This window comes from Sabethes cyaneus, chromosome 1 (assembly GCF_943734655.1).
Source record: "Sabethes cyaneus chromosome 1, idSabCyanKW18_F2, whole genome shotgun sequence".
Taxonomy (NCBI): Eukaryota; Metazoa; Arthropoda; class Insecta; order Diptera; family Culicidae; genus Sabethes; species Sabethes cyaneus.
The window spans coordinates 159,151,171-159,173,523 of NC_071353.1; positions in this window are offsets into that span (position 1 = coordinate 159,151,171).

Genomic DNA, 22,353 nt, shown 5'->3' on the forward strand with positions numbered 1-22,353 from the left:
GCTACTGCTACTGCTACTGCTACTGCTACTGCTACTGCTACTGCTACTGCTACTGCTACTGCTACTGCTACTGCTACTGCTACTGCTACTGCTACTGCTACTGCTACTGCTACTGCTACTGCTACTGCTACTGCTACTGCTACTGCTACTGCTACTGCTACTGCTACTGCTACTGCTACTGCTACTGCTACTGCTACTGCTACTGCTACTGCTACTGCTACTGCTACTGCTACTGCTACTGCTACTGCTACTGCTACTGCTACTGCTACTGCTACTGCTACTGCTACTGCTACTGCTACTGCTACTGCTACTGCTACTGCTACTGCTACTGCTACTGCTACTGCTACTGCTACTGCTACTGCTACTGCTACTGCTACTGCTACTGCTACTGCTACTGCTACTGCTACTGCTACTGCTACTGCTACTGCTACTGCTACTGCTACTGCTACTGCTACTGCTACTGCTACTGCTACTGCTACTGCTACTGCTACTGCTACTGCTACTGCTACTGCTACTGCTACTGCTACTGCTACTGCTACTGCTACTGCTACTGCTACTGCTACTGCTACTGCTACTGCTACTGCTACTGCTACTGCTACTGCTACTGCTACTGCTACTGCTACTGCTACTGCTACTGCTACTACTACTACTACTACTACTACTACTACTACTACTACTACTACTACTACTACTACTACTACTACTACTACTACTACTACTACTACTACTACTACTACTACTACTACTACTACTACTACTACTACTACTGCTCCGAAAAACTTGGTTTTCATAAATATTAAGCTAATTCAAAGGTTTATGTGTCATGAACCAAAAGTACGCTGTACGAGCGTACAGGATAGAAAAAGAGAAAATAATGCGAGAAAAAAAAGAAAAAAATTGGCATGAAAAAACGAAAGCAAAATCGTGACACAAATGGCCACGCCACGTCCAGACATGGACAAGAATACAAAAATATGAAAGCGAAAGAAAATACTCAGAAACTTAGCTCCTTCTTTTCCAAAGTATCTTGAATATTTTAAACTTTCAAATAGAGTTTTTTGATACATATTAGGTTATTTCAACATTGCCCAAAGCTCTAAGTCTTCGCAATTCAATCATGAAGAACGACTAAAGCATCCTAAAGTAAAACAATAAAGAAACACAATGGGTGAAGAAAGATTAACGCCAAACCTGATGCTTTCGCTCGATGCCATCTCTTGAAGTTCGATGTTAGTAAGTAGTTATTCAAAAAGAGTAAGCACGTGAGCGCATTTTAAATTCGGGATCGTCCAATTTTCTATCACTGTACAGCAGTCAGTGAAGGCTGTATTTAGTGATAACGTGGCTAGTATTGTTCTTCCAATTTAGTGTTGCATAATGGCATCCCAGATAACACAAGATCGTAATAGAAAGTGCACATTAAGTCGTATGTACGTAATTTTACATTGGAATTGCATAAAGATTAGAGTATGTCAAGGCAAAGTGTACAATAAGTTGTTTTGCGGTCGTGCGTGTCGTCATATACAACTTATGGCTGTGAATTGTAAAGCAGTATAGATGATTGTAACATTTAGTTATATCTTAATCGTATATTGAGGATTATTAAGTTGCGTGTTCCAAAAAGTGTTGTATAGAATGCAAGATAGAATTATCAAAATTTTTGCACGTATATTGCCTCCACTTTTGTACTTATATGTTCTAATGTGGTGTGAAATATAACTTTTTCGTGCGGATATGATTTCGTATCTCTCAGTTGCAACCGAAATATACAAACCAAATTGTTTACTGGGATGTCATTGGAAGCTAGCCTACGAACACGTTACGCGAAATAATTCGTTTGCCAAGCATTTACCAAGTTTTTTTTTTTTTTTTCAAAATATCAATGGTGGCACGAACAATCTTAAATCTGCTGGGAACCTTGCCACGGGTAGGAGTCTTATAGGTTTTGACCTCCGAGATTTGGTTGAAATCGGCGTTTGCACCAGGTCCGTTGTTGCATTTCTTCGTTAGTACCTGGCTTACGAGCCCGGATTTTGGAGTGGCTTTGGAGCGTTCCTAGAGTAACCCTGGAGTTGCTATTCTCCAGAGCAATAGCCCTGAACTAGCTCAGGAGCTGTTCTGCAGTGGCTCTGAAGTGGCCCGGAAATAGCCCTCACTTTGACCAGAAGTATCTCCGGAGTGACGCTAAAGTGGTCCTGAAGTAGCCCTGAAGTGACTGCGAAATGGCCCTAAAGTGGTCCTGAAATGGGTAGAAAACGGTCCAAAAGTGGCTCGAAAAGAGTCCTGAAGTGGTTGTGAAGTAACCCTGATGTGGCTCTGAAATTAACCGCCCAGATAGCTTTGAGGTACGATGCTGGTCTAACAAGCCTGTCGTCGTATGTTCGGATCTCGGCTGAGCGGTGCTGCCAAATAAAGTCAATAGGATCTTTGCACTAGCCTCGTACTGTCCTGTACTCGAACAGCCGGCTGCGAAGTCTGTTGATAAAGCAGGTTCAAGTCTTCTTACAAAGATGTTTAAGCCCAAGGATTTTTGGCTGTGAAATAGCCCTGAAGTGGCTACCAGCCTTGAAGTGGATCTGGAACAGCCCCGAAGTATATCTGGAACAGCCCAGAAGTGGCATTCAAACAGCTTTTTAATGGCTCTAAGATAGCTCTGAAGTGGCCCTGAATTGACCCTAAAGTGGCGCTGAAACAGCTCTAGCATAAACCTGGAGTGGCACTAAAATAGTTCTGAAATGGCACTGAAGTGGCTCTGGAATGGCTCGGGATCAGTCCTGAAGTGGCTTGAAAATGGCTCGACGTGGCCTAGACTGACTCAGAAATGACGCCAAAATGGTAAAGCCAAAGTAGGTGGCAAAATGGTAAAGCTAAAGCAGGTGGCACTGAAACAGCACTAAATTGTTTGCAATAGCTTGGAGATCTTCCTGAAGTGGCTTGGAAATGGCCCTGACTTGGCTCATAAGTGATCCTAACCGGCTCGGGTATGGGCCAGGAATGGCTTGGAAATATTCCTGAAATAGCCCTGAAGTGGGTTGAAAACAGTCCAGAAGTGGCTCGGAAATTGCCTTGAAGTGGCACTAAAATAACCCTGAAGTGGTTCTGAAGTGGCCATGGAATTGCTCGGAAATGGTCCTGAAGTGGCTTTGAAGCAGTTTTGAAGTGGTTCTGGAATAGCTCTGAAGTGACCCAGGAGTGACTCTGAAATGACCCTAAAGTGGCCTTGAAGCGCCACTGGAATATCCCTAAAGTGGCTCTTAAACAACCCTGAAGTGGTCCTGGATTGGCTCGGAAGTAATCCTGAAGTTGCTCTTGAATAGCCTTAAAGTAAAGGGGGGACCCCACTCTGGAAGGTAAAAAAATAATAGATTTTTGCAAATTTTTTCGAATGCAGAAATTTTGGTTAAGTTTCTAAACAAGCAAAGATAGAGGTTTACTATGTTCAGCAATGTTGTGTATTTTTACTATTTGTACAACTTTGTGAAACAGGAAAAAGTCATACAACAACTATAAAAGCAGCTAAAATAGAAAAACTGAATTTAACGATTTTTCATTTATGAGAAATAGGATTTATCTATCTTTGCTGAAGAGATAGAAGGTTTTTGTCTTCAACTAAATTTCTGGTAATAATATGCTGTAAAACTTTGCAGAATGCATCAATGTGTTATGTTGAAACTGAAAATAAATCAATTTTTTATTACACTTTTAGGGGGATTAACTAAAATTTGAATTCCGCTGGACGATAGAACTTTTAATTTTAAGAAAGTCTTCCAAAGGTTCCATAAACCTAAAACTTTCGGTTGCCCAATTGAGGGTTAAAATTTGATTTTTAGTAGAAGTCTTTGATATTGCAAGGTCTTAGTCATGAATTTTGAAAAAAATGTTCGAAAAAAAAATTTCCCGATTTTGTCAGTTTCCCCATTTTGTCAGCCCAAAATTCAACATGGGGCTGACAAAATCGGAACATTACTGTATTGGTTAATGTATATTTGAAGATATATTTTATATTTTTTGGATACCAAAATAGTGATTATTATGCTGGGCGCGTGGACGCTCTCTGCAAAACAGTATCTTGCTAGCGGTACATGCCGGAAACCAACGGAGTATCGGAGAACGGATTTCAAGGCTGATCTTGAAGCCTTAGGTCAATATCAGTGGTTGGAGAATTCGCGAAAAAGTGATCATTTGATGACTCTCGTTCGAAAACAGACACTGAGGAAGCCTGCAAGTCGTAGGCGAAATACGTATCTGTCATTGAATAAAATACACATAGTAGAATTAAATTGGATAAGTTTTCTTATTTTTTATTTTTAGGTTTCGTATTCTACTAAGACGCTCCAAAAACTTCAGTCAAAAAAACATGGTTTCGTGAAAAACGCGTTTAAAGTTTCCTACAGCGATACACTTCTTTTGAGGTGACCCCGAAGTTTTTGTAATAACTTTTTGACGAGATCAGATACCGAGCCGTCCTTTTGGTACAACATTGCTGAATGTATAGGACTACCGAAAATACAAAAAAAAATAAAATTCGCTTTTTCCGAATTTCCAGAGTAGGGTCCCCCCTTAAACAGACTGAATTACGATTGAAAGACGGCTGAAAATCTACTGAAAAATGACTGAAAGATGATTGATAAACGGCTGAAAGACGATTGAAAGAAGGTTGAGAGGACTGAAAGACGTCCGAAGACGACTGAAAGACTTCCGATAAGGCGACCGTAAGACGATTGAAAGTAGACTGAAAGATGACCGAATGACGACTGAAAGACGCCTGAAAAACGATTAAAAGACGGCTGGAAGACGGATAAAAGACGACTGAAAGGTGATTGAAAGCCGACTGAAAGATATATGAAAGACGGCTGAAAGACGACTCAAAGACGGTTGAAAGACGGCTTAAAAATGGCCAAAAGACAATTGAAAGACTACTGAAAAACGATTGAAAGTCGGCTGTAAGACGCTTGAAAGACGCTTGAAATACGACCGACAAACGACTGGAAGACGCCTGAAAACCGCTTAAAAAATGGCTGAAAGACGGATAAAAAACGATTGAAAGACAAATGAAAGACGATGGAAAGACGACTGAAAGGCGGTTGAAAAACGACTGAAAGATGGATGAAAGGTAACTGAATGATGATTAAAAGCCGATTAAAAGACGTTTGAAAGACAGATGAAAGACGATTGAAAGACGGCTGAAAGACGACTGAAAGGCGATTGAAAAACGGCTAAAAGACAATTAAAAGACTACTCAAAACGGCAGAAAGACATCCGAAGACGACTGAAAAACGATTGAAAGACGACTGTAAGTCGCTTGAAAGAGGACTGATAAACGCCTGAAAGACGATTGAAAGAAAGCTGAAAGACGACTGAAAGACGGATGAAGAACCAGCGAAAGACGGATGAAGAATCAGCGAAAGACGATTCAAAAACGGCTAAAAGACTGAAAGACGAATAAAAGATGGCCGAAAGACGACTGAAAGGCGATTGAAAAACGACTGAAAGATAACTGAATGACGATTAAAAGCCGATTAAAAGACGTTTGAAAGACGGCTGAAAGACGATTGAAAGACGGCTGTAAAACGACTGAAAGGCGATTGAAAGACGGCTTAAAAACGTTTGAAAGACTACTCTAAAACGGCAGAAAGGCATCCGAAGACGACTGGCTGAAAAACGATTGAAAGACGGCTGTAAGTCGCTTGAAAGACAATTGAAAGAAAACTGGAAGACGGATGAAGAACCAGCGAAGGACGATTCAAAAACGACTGAAAGACGAATAAAAGATGGCTGTGAGGCGATTGAAAGACGACTGAAAGATGGCTGCGAGGACTGAGACGTCCGAAAAACGGCTGAAAGACCGGTGAAAAATGACTGAAAGACTACCGAAGGCGATCGGAAGATAGACGATCGATAGACGACTGAAAGACCGTTAAAAAACCACTGAAAGACAGCCGAAGTAACTTTTTGTTGTACACTAGCTTATTAAGGACTTGTCCTACGGGAATTTGCTGTACAATAGTTTAATAAGCTATTATACAGCAAAAAAGTTACTTGAGAAATGAAAGATGAACGAAAGACGAATAAAAGACGATTTGAATGACGATTGAGAGACGACTAAAAGGCGATTCAAATGACTGAAAGACGGATGAAAGACCGATGGCGACCGTAAGACAAGTAGACTAAAAGACGACCGACAAACGACTGAAAGACGCCTGAAAACCGCTTAAAAAATGGCTGAAAGACGGATAAAAAACGACTGAAAGCCGATTGAAAGACAAATGAAAGACGATGGAAAGACGACTGAAAGGCGATCGAAAGACGGCTTAAAAATGGATACAAGACGATTGAAAGACTACTCAAAAACGGCAGAAAGACATCCGAAGACGACTGAAAAACGATTGAAGGTCGGCTGTAAGACGCTTGAAAGGCGATTGAAAGACGACCGACAAACGACTGAAAGACGCCTGAAAACCGATTAAAAGTTGGCTGAAAGACAGATAAAAGCCGACTGAAAACCGAAATGAAAGACGCTGGAAAGACGACTGAAATGCGACTGAAAGGCGACTGAAAGACAAATGAAAGACGTTTGAAAGACGACTGAAAGGTGATTGAAAAACGACTGAAAGATGGATGAAAGATAACTGAATGACGATTAAAAGCCGATTAAAAGACGTTTGAAAGGCAGATGAAAGACGATTAAAAGACGGCTGTAAAACGACTGAAAGACGACTGAAAGGCGGCTTAAAACGGCTTAAAAACGTTTGAAAGATTACTCTAAAACGGCAGAAAGGCATCCGAAGACGACTGACTGAAAAATGATTGAAAGACGGCTGTAAGTCGCTTGAAAGACAATTGAAAGAAAGCTGGAAGACGGATGAAGAACCAGCGAAGAACGATTCAAAAACGACTGAAAGACGAATAAAAGATGGCTGTGAGGCGATTGAAAGACGACTGAAAGATGGCTGCGAGGACTGAGACATCCAAAAAACGGCTAAAAGACCGGTGAAAGGTGACTGAAAGACTACCGAAGGCGATCGGAAGATAAACGATCGATAGACGACTGAAAGACCGTTAAAAAACCACTGAAAGACAGCAGAAGTAACTTTTTGTTGTGCACTAGCTTATTAAGGACTTGTCCCACGGGAATTTGCTGTACAATAGTTTAATAAGCTATTATACAACAAAAAAGTTACTTGAGAAATGAAAGATGGACGAAAGACGAATAAAAGACGATTTGAATGACGATTGAGAGACGACTAAAAGGCGATTCAAATGACTGAAAGACGGATGAAAGACGACTGTCATACGATTGAAAAACAACCGAAAACGGTCGAACGACAATTGAAACAGCGCGAAAAGAGGATTGAAAGACGACTGAAAAACGGCAGAAAGACAGTTGAAGGTCGATTGAAAAACGACATAATAACAGAAAGATCGGAACAGATGAAAACAATAAATACAGTATTGTTCCGATTTTGTCAGCTCCCGATTTTGTCTACCCCCGATTTAGTCTAACCCCGATTTTGTCTGCCCCCGATTTTATCAGCAGGGAAAAAGTAAAAACGAGAGAAAAAGAACGAAAAGGAGATAAATGGATGGAAAAGACAAAGCGGGAAAAAGAGGTCAAACGGGATATAAAAGAGGAAAGATGGGTCAAAATGGGAATTGATCGAGAAAATAAGAGAGAAAAAGAAGGAAAGAAAAGCAGAAAAAATGGTCCCAGGAAAAAAAAACCAAAAACGGGTGAAATAAAAGGAAATCCTACTCTTCGGAAAATTAAACCAAAAATAAATTTGCTGGATAGAAAAGAAATACGGAGCATCTGAAAGAGGAAAGCGGAACAAGCCAAAAAGAACAATAGGAAGAAGAAAAATCACAGGGGTTGTGCACAAGACACGACCGCATAGCTGACGTAAGACTACGACTAAGTCTCTTTGTAGCGATAGTAGGATGTATCCATGTATGTAATAATACAATTCTTCATGTATACATGCTACATGCGTTGTACATAACGTTTATCAAAGTAGATACATTGTATACAGTCCACAATCATGGGTTACACACAATTATGGATCATTTTAGCTTTTTCTGCCAATTAACGCGTGAATATTATACTAATTTCTCGCTGAAATTGTTCCTCAATCCTCTATCCAATCCTCAACAGATTTAGCAGTTATTTCTATGAATTGAGTGAATCTATTTTATTAAAACGAATCGGTCACACTAAACCAAACAGTAAATCAATTTTCAGGATCTCTTACTACGTTGAATAGTGCTTTTCCTCTAGTAATCGGTACACGGTACGCGCTAGTTTTCAACACTGATTTACAAGCTGCAGATGTTTTGGAAGTGGTAGAAAATGTCGTCCGTGACCAGAAATCTTTTTCCCACCATTTGTTGGTCGTCCTCAACGGCGAAAATTTCAACTTTTCCCTCGTTGCCTGTGTTATTATCGTATAAACTGGACAAGAAATTATAATACTCTTCAATTGTTGCGTGGTCCCTAAATGAACCGATTGTTTGATTATCATAACTCCTGCTTGCAATAAACTTGCACTAACGCACTTAACGTAATTTTCTTTTCGGTAAATTGGAGTACCGATAACCGCTAACCAGGCACGGCTTGTTACAACGGACCAGCCGGAAAGCCTCAACAGCTATGCGATCGACGAAGCCGTTCGCGTATGGTCATGAGTCACGATGAAATACCAGTCCAGGTGACCAGCTGCAAGCGACGTGGGATAATTCTGGTCTTTTTGTTGTCGTGAGCAGCACTTTCACAGTTAATTATTCCATCACGGCAGCCAGCTCCAGCTTCAATAGTTTCCTTTCCTCAGCAGCCGATGAATACGACTGACCGGGAACTGCAGACGTGCACGACTCGAGCGTGACTTTCGCTTGCCCTTGATGCTTTCTCCTTTGTCACGACGAGACATGCCAGTAGGATGTTGGCAGTAGCTCAGCTAGCGTTTGAATAATGCTGTTCGCTGGCTTACCTCGTGTTCAGGGATGCCACATAAAAATCTGTGTTTTTGTTGGAGAAATCTGGCCATCTGTGTAGCGAGGAAAAATATCTGTGCAAAAATCTGTCCAATGCAAAACAATGAGTGTGAAAGAGACGGAGAGTCATTTTGCTGACTATTTCCGTCTCTTTCACTCCCATGTAAAAGCTCAAAAATCTGTTTAATCTGTGTAATTGGCGAAAATCTGTATTCTGTGCATACAGATTCTGCGCAGTCGACTTCTTTCAAATATCTGTTAAACACAGAATAATCTGTGCATATGGCAACCCTGCTCGTGTTATGTGCCAGAGCAAGCGACAAGAATCGGTTCCGCCTATTTTTCGTGCTCCGTCATTCCATCATCTATGTTGAAGAAAATGGAGCATTTCAATTTCAGTCTGACCAAAGAGCAAAGTTACCAGTGAGCCGTTCGCCTTTTGCTGCCAAAGAAAACTTACGCTATGTATTACTGTTGCATTGGTGATGGATAGATTTGTGTTGCTAAAGAAAACCTAGTGAAAAGCCCTAAGATCTATGTTTCCTAAGTTTCATCAATTACAAAAAACCGTTATTTGAAGAATGAACAAATTCTTATATGAAGATGCAAAAAAGCAAAGCAAAGCCTGGGTGCTAATTCCGTTTTCGAAATTTGACCTTCAGGTTTTATACGACAGACTTCGCAACCAGCTGTTAGAATACAGGACAGTGCGGGGTCAGTATTTCGATCCTATTGACTCTAACAGCCTCTCCCAGCCGAGATTCAAACATACGACGACTGGCTTATTAGACCAGCGTCTTACCGCGAGACCAACTGGGAGGCCTAAGTATACAAAGTTGTTTATTTACAAGAACTCTTTACACACACAAAGTTTCATTAAATTCTGACAGAGTCATGCCAACCTCTGGTCGAGTTGCCATGAAATCCGTCAGAAGTGATATGAACAAACTAGCACAGTCTTAACTAACAGTTAAATTATGTTCTGAAAGCGGGGTAGGGTTAATGTAGTTCGCCCACTCTATAGCGATACTGCAACAGTAACAAAGTGCGGAATACAGAAACAACAACTGGACAATATCAATATAGCTCAAAATACTGGTCGCAGGGATAATGTCTGTACAGAAAAGGAAATACTTCCTGGGGGCTCGTACATAAATATACAGAATTTTGTTAGAATAATGATTTGTTCTACCCTATGATCGATTCTACCCTGCAAACACTTGAAACCACAATCCCATCAACCGCAATTTCAGCGAATAATGCATTGCATCATTACAGTGATAAAATGCTATTTTCCTTCCTGCTGTGTGCACTGGACTGGAAGCTTGAACCGACGACGACAACGACGACTAGAGCGGCACATATACAACGTTGACGTAACCGACAAAGATAAATAGTATCAAATTACACGGGGTAAACATTTTACTACCTCTCCAAGTTACTCTCCACTTACTACCGCCAACCGATACCGATTTTTCACCACTTCCTTCTGCTGCTGCTACTGATGTTGCTGGCTGGGGTCGCGCTAAAAGCTTGAAATATGGTTTCGACTCCTTTCTGTGGTGGGATGCTAAAGGCCACTCACTGTTGTAGCGAAACTGCTGTATTGTTGGATGGCAGCAAATAAAACACTCGCTCTAATCACTTTGCCCCAAACATATTTTATTCATTTGTCCCATCGGTGAATGTGCTGTTTGATCCCGTCGCTACTGGAACTGTTCATTAGCAGAACCTCCGGTTCTGCTTTTTTAGGTGCAGTTTTTACTACTCGGCTGGCACTCATTATTCCACGCGGAATTTAAATATTTGAAAAAGCAAGTTTATTAGCCCGCGAACGCGCGGAAAGGGTCGCGTCCAACAAGGTATGCAAATTTGCGCGGAAAGTTTGCGACGGTAAGCAAGTTTTTTTTCGTTTTTTCTCTCTCTTGTCGAGTTGTTGATTGAATTTCTCACCAACGACAGCGACTAGCAAGCGAGCGTCTTGTCCAAACAAGCTTGAAACTTTTCCCTATTCTGACCGAACTTGACAGCCCGGGGGATGCGTCTTCTGTCGGATGCACCAACCGGAAAGAACGACTTCGTCGTTGCACCGCGCCCCATCAGGATACGCATAAAAATCCGCTCAATCACTGGCCTGGACTGGCTGGGGCGGAGGCAGTTTGTGTGTGCGCACCAATGAAAATCGCGACTAACGGCGCTGTCAAAGTGCCTCGGAAGTTTTCCTCCCAGCTCAGCTCGTGCCGGATTGCGTTAAGCACGAGGACGAGTATTTGAATGTCACACGCCACGTTACGCTGCCAGCCAGCCAGCGGGGATTACTTGCGAATTTCTTAATGATTTTTTTCCTTCTCTCGTAAAGTGATGTGATTTGATGCATCTTAGGAAGCGAAAAACGACAACGAAAGCTAATAAATATTAGCCTTCGCTAATGACTTGACTGATGAGTAATTTTTATGATCAAATAAAAAAGTTTTAATTTGTTCATGATGATGCAAACAACAGTTGAGCAGTTACACCGAGCAAGCACCACACATGCTGTGCTCCTACTGAAGTACTAAATGTCTTCACATCATAAGTATATACAGTGAAACTCCTTCGTCAAGTAACCCCGTCCTCAACCGTCATGTTCCCTGCTGAATAAATGCCGAGAAACGTCCTCAAGAACTTGCTCCGGTACCTGAAAACCCCGAAATCATGCTCAATGTACATTGCACATCGGCCACAAAGCCGCTCAGCATTAAATAAATCATCCTTTTCCTGCTGCCGTAGACTGTTGCTTTCTCCAAGCAACATTTTCTACTTTCCCTCAGTAACTCTGGAACAACAAAGCCCAACTCAATCGCATGTGTAGTGCAGTACTAGAACGCAGTGGAACGTCAAAAATTTCATCGGCAGTGTGCAGGCGAACAATTCGCATGCGCACCGCCACCGACTTGTATGCAATGATTAGCAGCAAAACCCGAACCCGCTCGCTACTGCTGCTGCTGCTGCTGCTGCTGCTGCTGCGGTCGGGATTCCGACCTACCCCACCCAGCACTCACCCACAGGCTCCATCCAGCACCTGAAGAATCAGCTGCTGTGAACGTGCGAAGCTTTCCGCGAATCAAATCGGCAACAGCCGTTCGTCCCGTGCCGTGATGAGCAGCAGCAATAATGTGCATTGGGTGGGTGGGAATGTATGATTTTCCATCGTTTTTTTTTTCTTCTTTCCTTCAGCGACATACATTGATGGAACGGAACAGAACAGGAATGCGAGAATGTGTGGCTGGCAATCAAGGTTTGCACTTGTTCGTAAGCTTCCGCCAACAACCTTTCTCGACGACATTTCGATTCGATACGGATGACTTCCCTTGCATGCATAACTGTACCGCTGTACGAGGATAGGTACCGACAGGATTCTCGTCACGGTCCCGTTGTCAGTGGCGCAGTGTTTCATAATTCAGTTGTGGGATCTTGTGGCGGCGGCTCTCGAGTCGAGACAGAGTACTAGCAACAGCAGCAGCAGCAGCAGCAGCAACTAATTGTAGAAAATTGTGAACTTTGTAAATGTAGGATTAAACTCTAGAAGGAGTAAAATTAAAAGAGGGAAGAAAGAACGAACCGTTGTTTGCGCATCTGTGGTCGCTGCTTTGCTTGTACAAGCGGTGACGGGTGTCGGATGCCCGTAGTTGCTTGTCCATTGTAGTGGCAGGAACGACATCGTTGGTTGCACTGAAACTGGAAGATTGCGCAACACAGATATAGCACAGAGACGGCAGTGGCGAGGGTTGGACCGTGGACAGGTTTAATTTTTCGGGGTCAAAAGAAAACAGAAAGAAAATGTGTCCAAGCTGGATAGCATGCTGGATTCCCAATCGTAGCTAGTTTGGAGTCGAAGAACTTCACTGATACGTTTTCATTTGCTTTGACGGGTGATTGCAGTGAATTATTTTTTTGACTGAGACAAGTGCAATTTGAACAAATCTAGTACCTTTAACGGGAAAAAGATTACTGAAAACATTTTTGCCGAAAGTCGTTTATTAAGATCGATTTAAATTACCGACAACCATTGAAGTGCAAACTTCAAAATAGAGATCAGTAGATCCACTTGCATACCCAAAACTTGGCAAAAGGTAGACGCCAAACTTCCAATATTGATCTAAGACTTGTTCGCGACAAAATCTGGACACCTCAATTTTGCAATAAAACAAATTAGCTAGAAGTTTAATCCATGAAACAATTTTATATCATTTATGTGTGTATCGTTAATAATTATCAAACAAATTAACATTACTTATTTGGTCTGCATGAAAAATTGGCGAACTTTGGAGTTTACCCTTGCCATGAGGGTCAGTGCAGACTTGTTGGTAACCAATTTAGCTGCGTTTGTCCAAGATTTTCGAAATTTATCTATAGTTGTTGCTTGTTGGTTGTGCTGGAACAGCTCTCTCTTCACCAAAGCCCAATACCGCTCGATCGGGCGTAATTCTGGACAGTTAGGTGGATTCGCCTCCTTCGGTGCAATATGGACTCCATTAGCATCATACCATTCCAAAACATCTTTGGCGTAGTGACGGAATGCCAAATCAGGCCAAAACAGCGAGGGTACATCATGGCTGTGTAGGAACGGTAACAATAGTTTCTGCAGGCATTCTTCACGGTATATTTCCTTGTTAACCGTTTCCGTAGTGATGTAACTTTTGCTTGCTCGACCACAGCTACATACGGCCTGCAATACTAATTATTTTTTGGGAAACTTGGCTTTCTTCTATGTCCTAAAATGCTCTGCAACGCCATTCCGTTTCATGGTAGTGTAAAAAGACATACCAGGAAACTGTTTAAAGTCTTCTAGGACATACGTTTCATCGTCTATTATAACGCATGGAAACTTCGTTAAATATTCGCGATAAAGCTTACGAACGCGTGTTTTGGTCGTCGTATTTTGCTTATCATTACGGTTTGGCACAGTCCTCACCTTGAAACACTTCATGCTTTGTCGTTGCTTGGAAGTGTGCACGAATGTTGGCGACATTTTTATTTTACAAGCAAGGGTACGTACAGCAAGATTTGGTCTCCTCCGAAATATTTGTTTTACCTTCGCATCCTTGTGGTGATTCCTCAGTTCCGTTTTTGTTTCACTTCCCTTCTTCCTAGCTGTTGTGAAGCGAGTATCGAACGATTTTAAAACACTGTGAACAGTGCTTGGAGGAAATGTAAGATTTTTGTCAAGTTTTCTTAACGAGAGATGCGGATTTTCACAGCGACCGCACATAATTGCTTTTCACACCTGCTCTTCTTTCGACGCCATTTTACGCTGAGCGCTTGTAATTTAAACAATTGTTATATTTTCGAAAAGAACAGACATACGTCTACCACTCTGCAAAATATTTAACTCATTTGTTAATGTATTTCCGAAGCTGTGTGTGTTTAGGGGTGTCCAAATTTTGTCGCGAACAAGCCTTAATAGTTTTAACCGATAAAATTAAATTAACTCGTTAATCTTAAACCATTTTTTTGTAAATTTTGCATAAATTACTTCTACTGAGTTTCATTTTAACTAAAGTTTATTTTAATTTAGTCTCAAATTTCTACGTAAGAGTTCTTTCCCAATTTTATTTGACTTTTTATAATTTAACATTTGAGTAGTTTCACACCAAATCATCCAAAAGAACTGAAATCTGAAATAAACCTCTTTGATTTGGATGAAACTTTACAAATGTGTTTGATAGGAGGAAATATGCACCTTCCACAGGTTTTAGCACCATTTTGATTCAGGACTCATTTTTAAAAAGGGCGTATTTATTTTGATGTGTATTATGTTTGAAAACTTGTATCTCGAAAACTATCGATTTTACAAAAATTATGTTTAAACAAAAAATGTAGTAAATTGATTTCTGAACATGAAAAAATATGCACTTAAAAAAATACTTTCCCAATTTTTCAAAAATTTTAAAATAGAACTTAAAATCAGTATCATTTTTGAAAATTTCTCATTTTTTTAGGAAAAAATAGAAGTAATTTTAAAAGTTTTAAACCTTTTAAACGTTATTCTAAGATGAAGCAACTTTCATGGACGGACTTCGTAGAACAACGACTTTCATTATTGTTTTCTAACTTGGGATTTTTCTAGTAATATATGAATTTGTAAAACAAATAACAGTTCTTGGTGTCATTTACAACAAAATTGGTCATAATAATTATTTTTCTGAATGCAGCCGTTTTCGAGATATTCGGAGAAAAAGATGGATTTATTTTAATTTTTTATGTTAAACACGTCTTTTTCATAAGTTACTCCAGTTGCTTCACTGTTTCTATAAAATTTTTAAAAACTACATTTAATTTCCTACAACTTATCCGAACACACTTTATTGATTCAACCTTTCGTTTTTGAGTTGTGGGCATTTTGAAAGCTGTATTTTAAAAAACTGGACACACTGATTAGTTAGTAACTTTTTACCGCGTGAGTAAATATAACAGAAATTTTGACTAAAAATAACTGAAAGTATGTTGATTATATCGGTAGAGTTTTTTAGAGATTAAGAGATTACAGCGGTATCTTTGTAACAAGAGAAAGCGCACAAAAAATTGAGCACTTTCTTCGACAATCCAAACGCTTCTCATCGACGGAGCAGTAAACAACTCAAAATCAAATATTCGAACGTATCCCAAGTAATCAGACGTTCAAGAAGCATTAGGCTACCAAGCAGAAGGATGGTAGCGGCAGGAAACGCGGCACGACAGATGCAAAGTATGCCAGGATGGTAGCTGCCACTTACTATGTACCTATATCAAGGAAGGTAAAAATATAATGAACGGCTGACTCATTTTACGTCATCCACAGATCATTTGCGAGACAACGAATTTTCAGTATTTTTCTTTTGTACATTCTCAGGAACTAAAAATTTAGAAGTGGCAACATAGTATTGGCCTGGTAGGTTTCATCATTTATCATAATACAAAACAATTTTGTGAACAGCTTCCTTCCGCGTGTTTTGGCCACCGTGTTCTGTTTGTCACTCCAGTTCTGTGCCATCCAAACTTTATACACGTGCAGTCCACAACGTGTCATTGTTTTTTTCCACAAAATAAATCGAAAATTTAATCTGTTTTGGGCATCACCAAGAATCGAAATATTGGGTTGTGCTTGAATGCGCCACTACCATTTCCTACCGCTGCCGCATTTCCTACCGCTGTCATCATTCCGCTTGGTAGTCTGATGTTTCTTGAACGTCTAATTACTTGGGATACGGTTGAGTGCTTGATTTTGAACTGTTTACTGCTCCGTCGAGGAGTAGCGTTTGGATTTTCGAAGAAAGTGCTCAATTTTTTATGCTCTTTCTCTTGTTCCAAAGATACCACTGTAATCTCTTAATCTATTTTGGTAAAACTCTACCGATATAATCAACATACTTTCAGCTATTTTTAGTTAAAATTTCTGTTATGTTTACTCACGCGGTAAAAAGTTCCTAACTAATCAGTGTGTCCAGTTTTTTCGAATACAGTTTTCAATATACCCACAACTCAAAAACGAAAGACTGAATCAATAAAGTGTATTCGGATAAGTTGTAGGAAATTAAATGCAGTTATTAGACATTTTATAGAAACAATGGAGCAACTGGAGTAACATATGAAAAAGACGTGTTTAACATAAAAAATTAAAATAAATCCAAATTTTTTCTCCGAATATCTCGAAAACGGCTGCATTTAAAAAAATAATTATGACTAATTTTATTGTAAATGACATAAAAAATTGTTATTTGTATTACAAATTCATATATTACTTGAAAAATCCCTAGTTGGAAAACAATCATGAAAGTCGTTTTACGAAGTCCGTCCATGAAAATTGCTCCATCTCAGAATAACTTAAATGGTTGCAAATTGCTTCTATTTTCCAAAAAAAATTTAAAAAATTTAAAAATGGTATATTTTTGAAAAATTGGTAAAATATTTTTTTCAGTGTATATTTTTTTATGTTCAGAAATCAATTTCCTACAACTTTTACTTAGACATAATTTTTGTAAAATCGATAGTTTTCGAGATACAAATTTTCAAACATAATACACATCAAAATAAATACGCCCTTTTTAGAAATGGGTCCTGAATTAAAATGGCGCCAAAACCTGTGGAAGGTACATATTTCCTCCTATCAAACACATTTGTAATGTTTCATCTAAATCGGAAGGGTTCAAATTTTGTCATTTACCTATTTCACGTGAAACTGCTCATTTGCAATTTATCTCAATCTTTTCTAAATTATGTTTCATTTATTAACTTAATTTCGGTTTGAGTTTTACTTAAACTTGAATTTTTGGAACCAGGACTCATGAACTCCAGGATTCTTCTTAAACGCTGGATTCGTTGACTGGTTTTCGGATCATTTTTGGTCCCTTTTTAGGTTCTTTGGACTCTTTTTAGATTCTTTGATCTCTTGTTAGATTTAGCGTTTGACATTTCATGAGCTCTTTGAGCTCTTTTTGGACTCCCTTTGGATTACTTTTAAACTTATTTTGAACACTGGACTCTTACTTTTTGGAGTAAATCTGCCTGGATGTTTATGGACTCTTTCACTCTTTTTGGACACTGTTTTGGAACTTTTCTTAGACTATCTTTGGGCTCGTTTTCAAGTGCATTTTAGACACTTTCTGCAATTTTTGGGTCTTTTCTTAGACTTTTTAATTTCATTTGGATTCTTTCGGCTCTTCTTGGACTCTTCTTGGACTATTCTTAGACTCTTCTCGGATTCTTCCTCGAACCTTTCTGGGATCTTTTGTAGACTTTTTGGTCTGTTCTTGGACTGCTTTTGGACTCTTTTTGGTCTCTTAGACCCTTCTTCGACTTTTTTAGCTCTTCTAGGACCTTTTTCGGACACTTTTTGCACGTTTTGTGGTATTCTTGGTGTCTTTTTGTACACCTTTTGGATTGTTTGAGTTCTTCTTAAACCTTTTTTGGACTATTCGAACTCTTTCTGGTCCCTTCTTAGGATCCAGTTTAATTCTTCTTGGAGTCCTTTAGACTCCTTTTTGGGTTTTTCAACTCTTTGGACACTTCTCGAACTCTTTTTTGTATTCTTAGTTGACTCCATAAGTATACTACTATGAGTATACGCTTCTAGTTTAGGACTATTTTTTACTTTTATTTTGAATTATTTTCGGACTATGTTTAAAATTCTTGAGTTCTTAAATTCGTTTTTAACTCTGGACTTTCTTGAATTAGTTTCAGACTTTTTGGATTCTTTTCAGACTGTTTTTGGACTGTTTGGTCTTTTTTTAAACTCTTTATACCTTTTGGACACACGACTTTTATTTACACGACTTTCCTTGTGCTCTTTGGAACTCTTTTAAGCTCTGTTGAATATCTTTGGAATTTTTTAGACTTATTCCTTTTTTTTTTGAGTTTTTTTTACCGTGTTGGAACCCATTTTCCACCCCCACATTCTTTTGATTCGTTTTGGTTTCTTCTTGAACTTTTTGGATTTTTTGACACTTCTTGAACTCTATGTTGACTGTTGGGGAAGAATAAATGCTTGATGCGAGAAATGTAGATTCTGGTAAACTGAAAAATCGTGATATTTAGCCAAAAAAAATATTTATTTATTTATTTACTATTTGATGGGGCAATCAACCGTTGGTTGGTTCGCTCCAAGCCAAAAATATAGACTTAGCGAAGGTGAGAGTCGAACTCATAGCTCCCAATCTCTAGTTGAGCGTGTTGTTTAACCAATTACACCACTAAGTCGTCTATACTCTGCGGTCTTATATCAAGATTTTGTTATGATGCATGCCTGATTCTATCATTCATGCATGGGTTTATTCTATTTTGACTTTTATTCGACCGTGTCGAGCTGTTTTCAAGTTCGTTTTAGATTAATTTTGGACTCTTTTTTGACGTTTTGGAGTTATTAAATTGTATTAGACTGTTGTTAGACAGTCTCTTTTTGGACTATTTGGACTTCTTTTCGTCTTTTTCGATTCGTTTTGTCCGCATTGAATCTTTTTTGGACTCGTTTGTTGAATCTTTACGGATTCTTCTTGAACTTGGATTCCTTATCAATTCTATTTGGGTTTGTCTTGGATTGTTCTTGAATTCTTTTGAACACTTCTTAGATTCTTCTTTGAATTTTCTTGGTTGACCACAATTCAACTGTATTCCCGTTGTTTGAATCACCGTGCGATTATAATTGAGGATTTTCTTGATATTTTTCGGTGAATAAATAACTCGTTTATGCTTTAAGCGGTACGCGTTTCAGCCTACTGTGTTTATTTCAGCCATCTTCGGACGCCTATCGGAAGTAGAATTACAAATTTTATAAAAATAGAAAGTGAAAATTATGACTGTAACTTTTAAAATTAGTTCAATGTTTTTCATATAGAATACTGGTAAACCTCGAAATATTTTGCTCGTAGTGACTATTTTTATAAAATTTGTAATTCTACTTCCGATAGGCGTCCGAAGAGGCTGAAAATAACACAGTAGGGTGAAACGCGTAACGCATAAAGCATAAACGAGGTATTTATTCACCGAAAAATATCAAGAAAATCCTCAACTACAATTCAACTGTTTTAGTTCTTTTTGGTTTGTTTTAGATAGTCCATTTTAGTTCAAAAAGAGTGAAGGAAAAGTCTAAAAAGAGTACAACAGGAGTCCAAAGTTGAGCTCTTTAAGTTTGTTTAGAGTTTCTTCGGGTTTCTGTATGACTTGTTTTATATGCCTTTAAAACTTCTTCTAGTCACCTTTTAAAGTGCTCCTGTGGTTCTTTCAAACTTGTAGACTTCTTTCTGACTTATTTTTGATGCATTATAGACAATGATTTCTTTTAAATTAATAAACCATGACTTTGCTCTCTCAACTCTTCGATTTTTTGACTTTCCAAAAAGAGTCCTTATAGAGCCCAAACAGCTCAAAAGACCTAAGAGTCCAAAAGGATTCCAGAGAGTTCGAAAAGTGTCCAAAAAAGTCCAATAATAGTTCAAAAAGAGTCAAAAGTGCCCAAAAAGAGTCCAGGGTCTTAAAAAAAATCCATAGAGTATTCACAAGAAGGCCATAAGGAGTCCAAATTAATCCAAAAAGAGTTCAAGAAGACTAAAAATGACGCCCAAAAAGATCCCAAAAAATTCAAGGGCGCAAAGACTCCAAAGAGCTCAAAAGGATTACAAAGAATCCGAAAAGTGTACAAGAAGAGTAAAAAATTTCAAAAGGAGTTAAAAGCGCCCAAAAAGTGTGCACAAGGAGTTGTCTTCCTTTGGCTTCCTTTGAACTCATTTTAGACTTTCTTTGGACTCGTTCTGAACTCTTTTTGAACTCCTTGTGGTCACTTTTTGAAACATTCTAGACTGTTATTGTACACTTTTCGGATTTTTTGGAATCCTTTCGAACTCTTTGGACTCTGCGCCCTTCTTGAACTCTGTAGACTCTTTTTATATTTTTCTTTCACTCTTCTTGAACTATTTTTGACCTAAAGTGGATGCTTCGTGGGCAGTTTTTAGATTCTTTATGGACTCTCCTTAGACTGTTCTTGGGCTCTTCTTGGATTCTTTTTGAATTGTTTAGGAGCTGTTTTTGAATTCGTTTTGGATCCTTTAGACTTTTTATATTGTTTTACGCTGTTGCTAGGCAGACTATTTTTGAAATGTTTCTACTCGTGTGGGATTCTCTGGACTCGTTTTATACTCTTTCGATTTCTTTTGAACTCTTTTTGGGCTCTGTTGGAACATCTTTTGGACTCTGTACTTCTTTTGGACTCTTGGGCTTCATTTTGGGCTTTTCTGGACATCTTGTGGAGTGTTTTCGGATTCTCTTCTTGGTCACTTTTTGGACTACTTTAATATCTTTTTCAGTTCTTACATTTCTTTGAGCTCATTGGGCTTCTTTAGGACTCTTTTTGGATTATAACTTTCCAGACAAAAAGTTGAGAGAACAAAGTTATGATTCATTAATTTAAAAGCAATCATTGTCCAATATCCAAATATCCAAAAAAAAAACAAAATGATGAAGTCTACAATGTGTCTAAAATTAGTCTGAAAGAAGTCTAAGAGGAGTCGAATGGAAGTCTAAAGGAAATCTGAAGAAATCCAAAATAAGTTAAGCAGAAACCTAATAAGAGGTCTAAAAGAAGTCTAAAACAAATCTGAAAGAAGTCCAAAAAATAGACTAAAAGAGATCCAATACAAGTTTTGAAGTAGTCTAAAAGAGACCCAGAAGAATGCTAATAGATGCCAATTATAATCGGATTCGAACTCAACATTTCCTCCCAGATCCTGTGAAACGCAAATATTGGAGTACCTTCGAGATCCACACACCCCTCTTCTTAACTCTTCTTAATCGTTTCCTTTGCCGGGTTTGCAGTGTGTGATGGAGCATTGTCTAAAAGAAAGTCTAAAACAAATCTGAAAGAAGTCCAAAAAATAGACTAAAAGAGATCCAATACAAGTTTTGAAGTAGTCTAAAAGAGACCCAGAAGAATGCTAATAGATGCCAATTATAATCGGATTCGAACTCAACATTTCCTCCCAGATCCTGTGAAACGCAAATATTGGAGTACCTTCGAGATCCACACACCCCTCTTCTTAACTCTTCTTAATCGTTTCCTTTGCCGGGTTTGCAGTGTGTGATGGAGCATTGTCATGCAACAAAATCACTTTGTTTTGCTGTTTTTGGAGTTATGGTCACTTTTGAGCCAAATTTTGACATCACATACTGTCAGGATTGTATTATAGGTATGTATAAGGTAGGTATATATAGCTGTTTCCAATAATTTTAATTGCCGCATCGATCCAGTCCCTATCTATGACACTCTCGAACAGTTGTGGGTGATTATAGAAACGTCGTGTGCTATTGTCAGTGTGGGTGTCATATATTTGCCCCCCGACCGGAAATCTGACTCTCAGCTTATTCAACAGCATATTGATTCAATCGGTTCTGTGTTGTCTCATGTGGATCCACGCACATTAGCGTTATTGTTCGGCGACTACAACCAATCTGGTTTGAACTGGGTAATTTCCGATGATGGTTTACCCATAGTGGATACGATGCGCTCACAAATGCCTGTCAGCAGCTGTTCCTTGTTAGACGGTTTTAACCTGCATGGGTTGACTAAAATCAATACCATCTTGAATCTGGACGGTCGCATGCTGGATCTCATTCTTGCGAACGATCTAGCTGTGCCCAACTGTGCCGCATCTGTTTCGCATGAGCCGCTGGTAGACCTTGAAGCTATTCATCCTGCTATAGCTGTGTCGATAAATCTTCCTCTACCAGTGGTGTACGACCAGCCGTCTCAAAATCTAAGATTGAATTTTCGTCGGTCTGACTATCTAGCACTCAGCGCTGCATTTTCTGATGTTGATTGGAATACATTTTTCGAAGCCTCCCCCAGTATTGACGATGCCG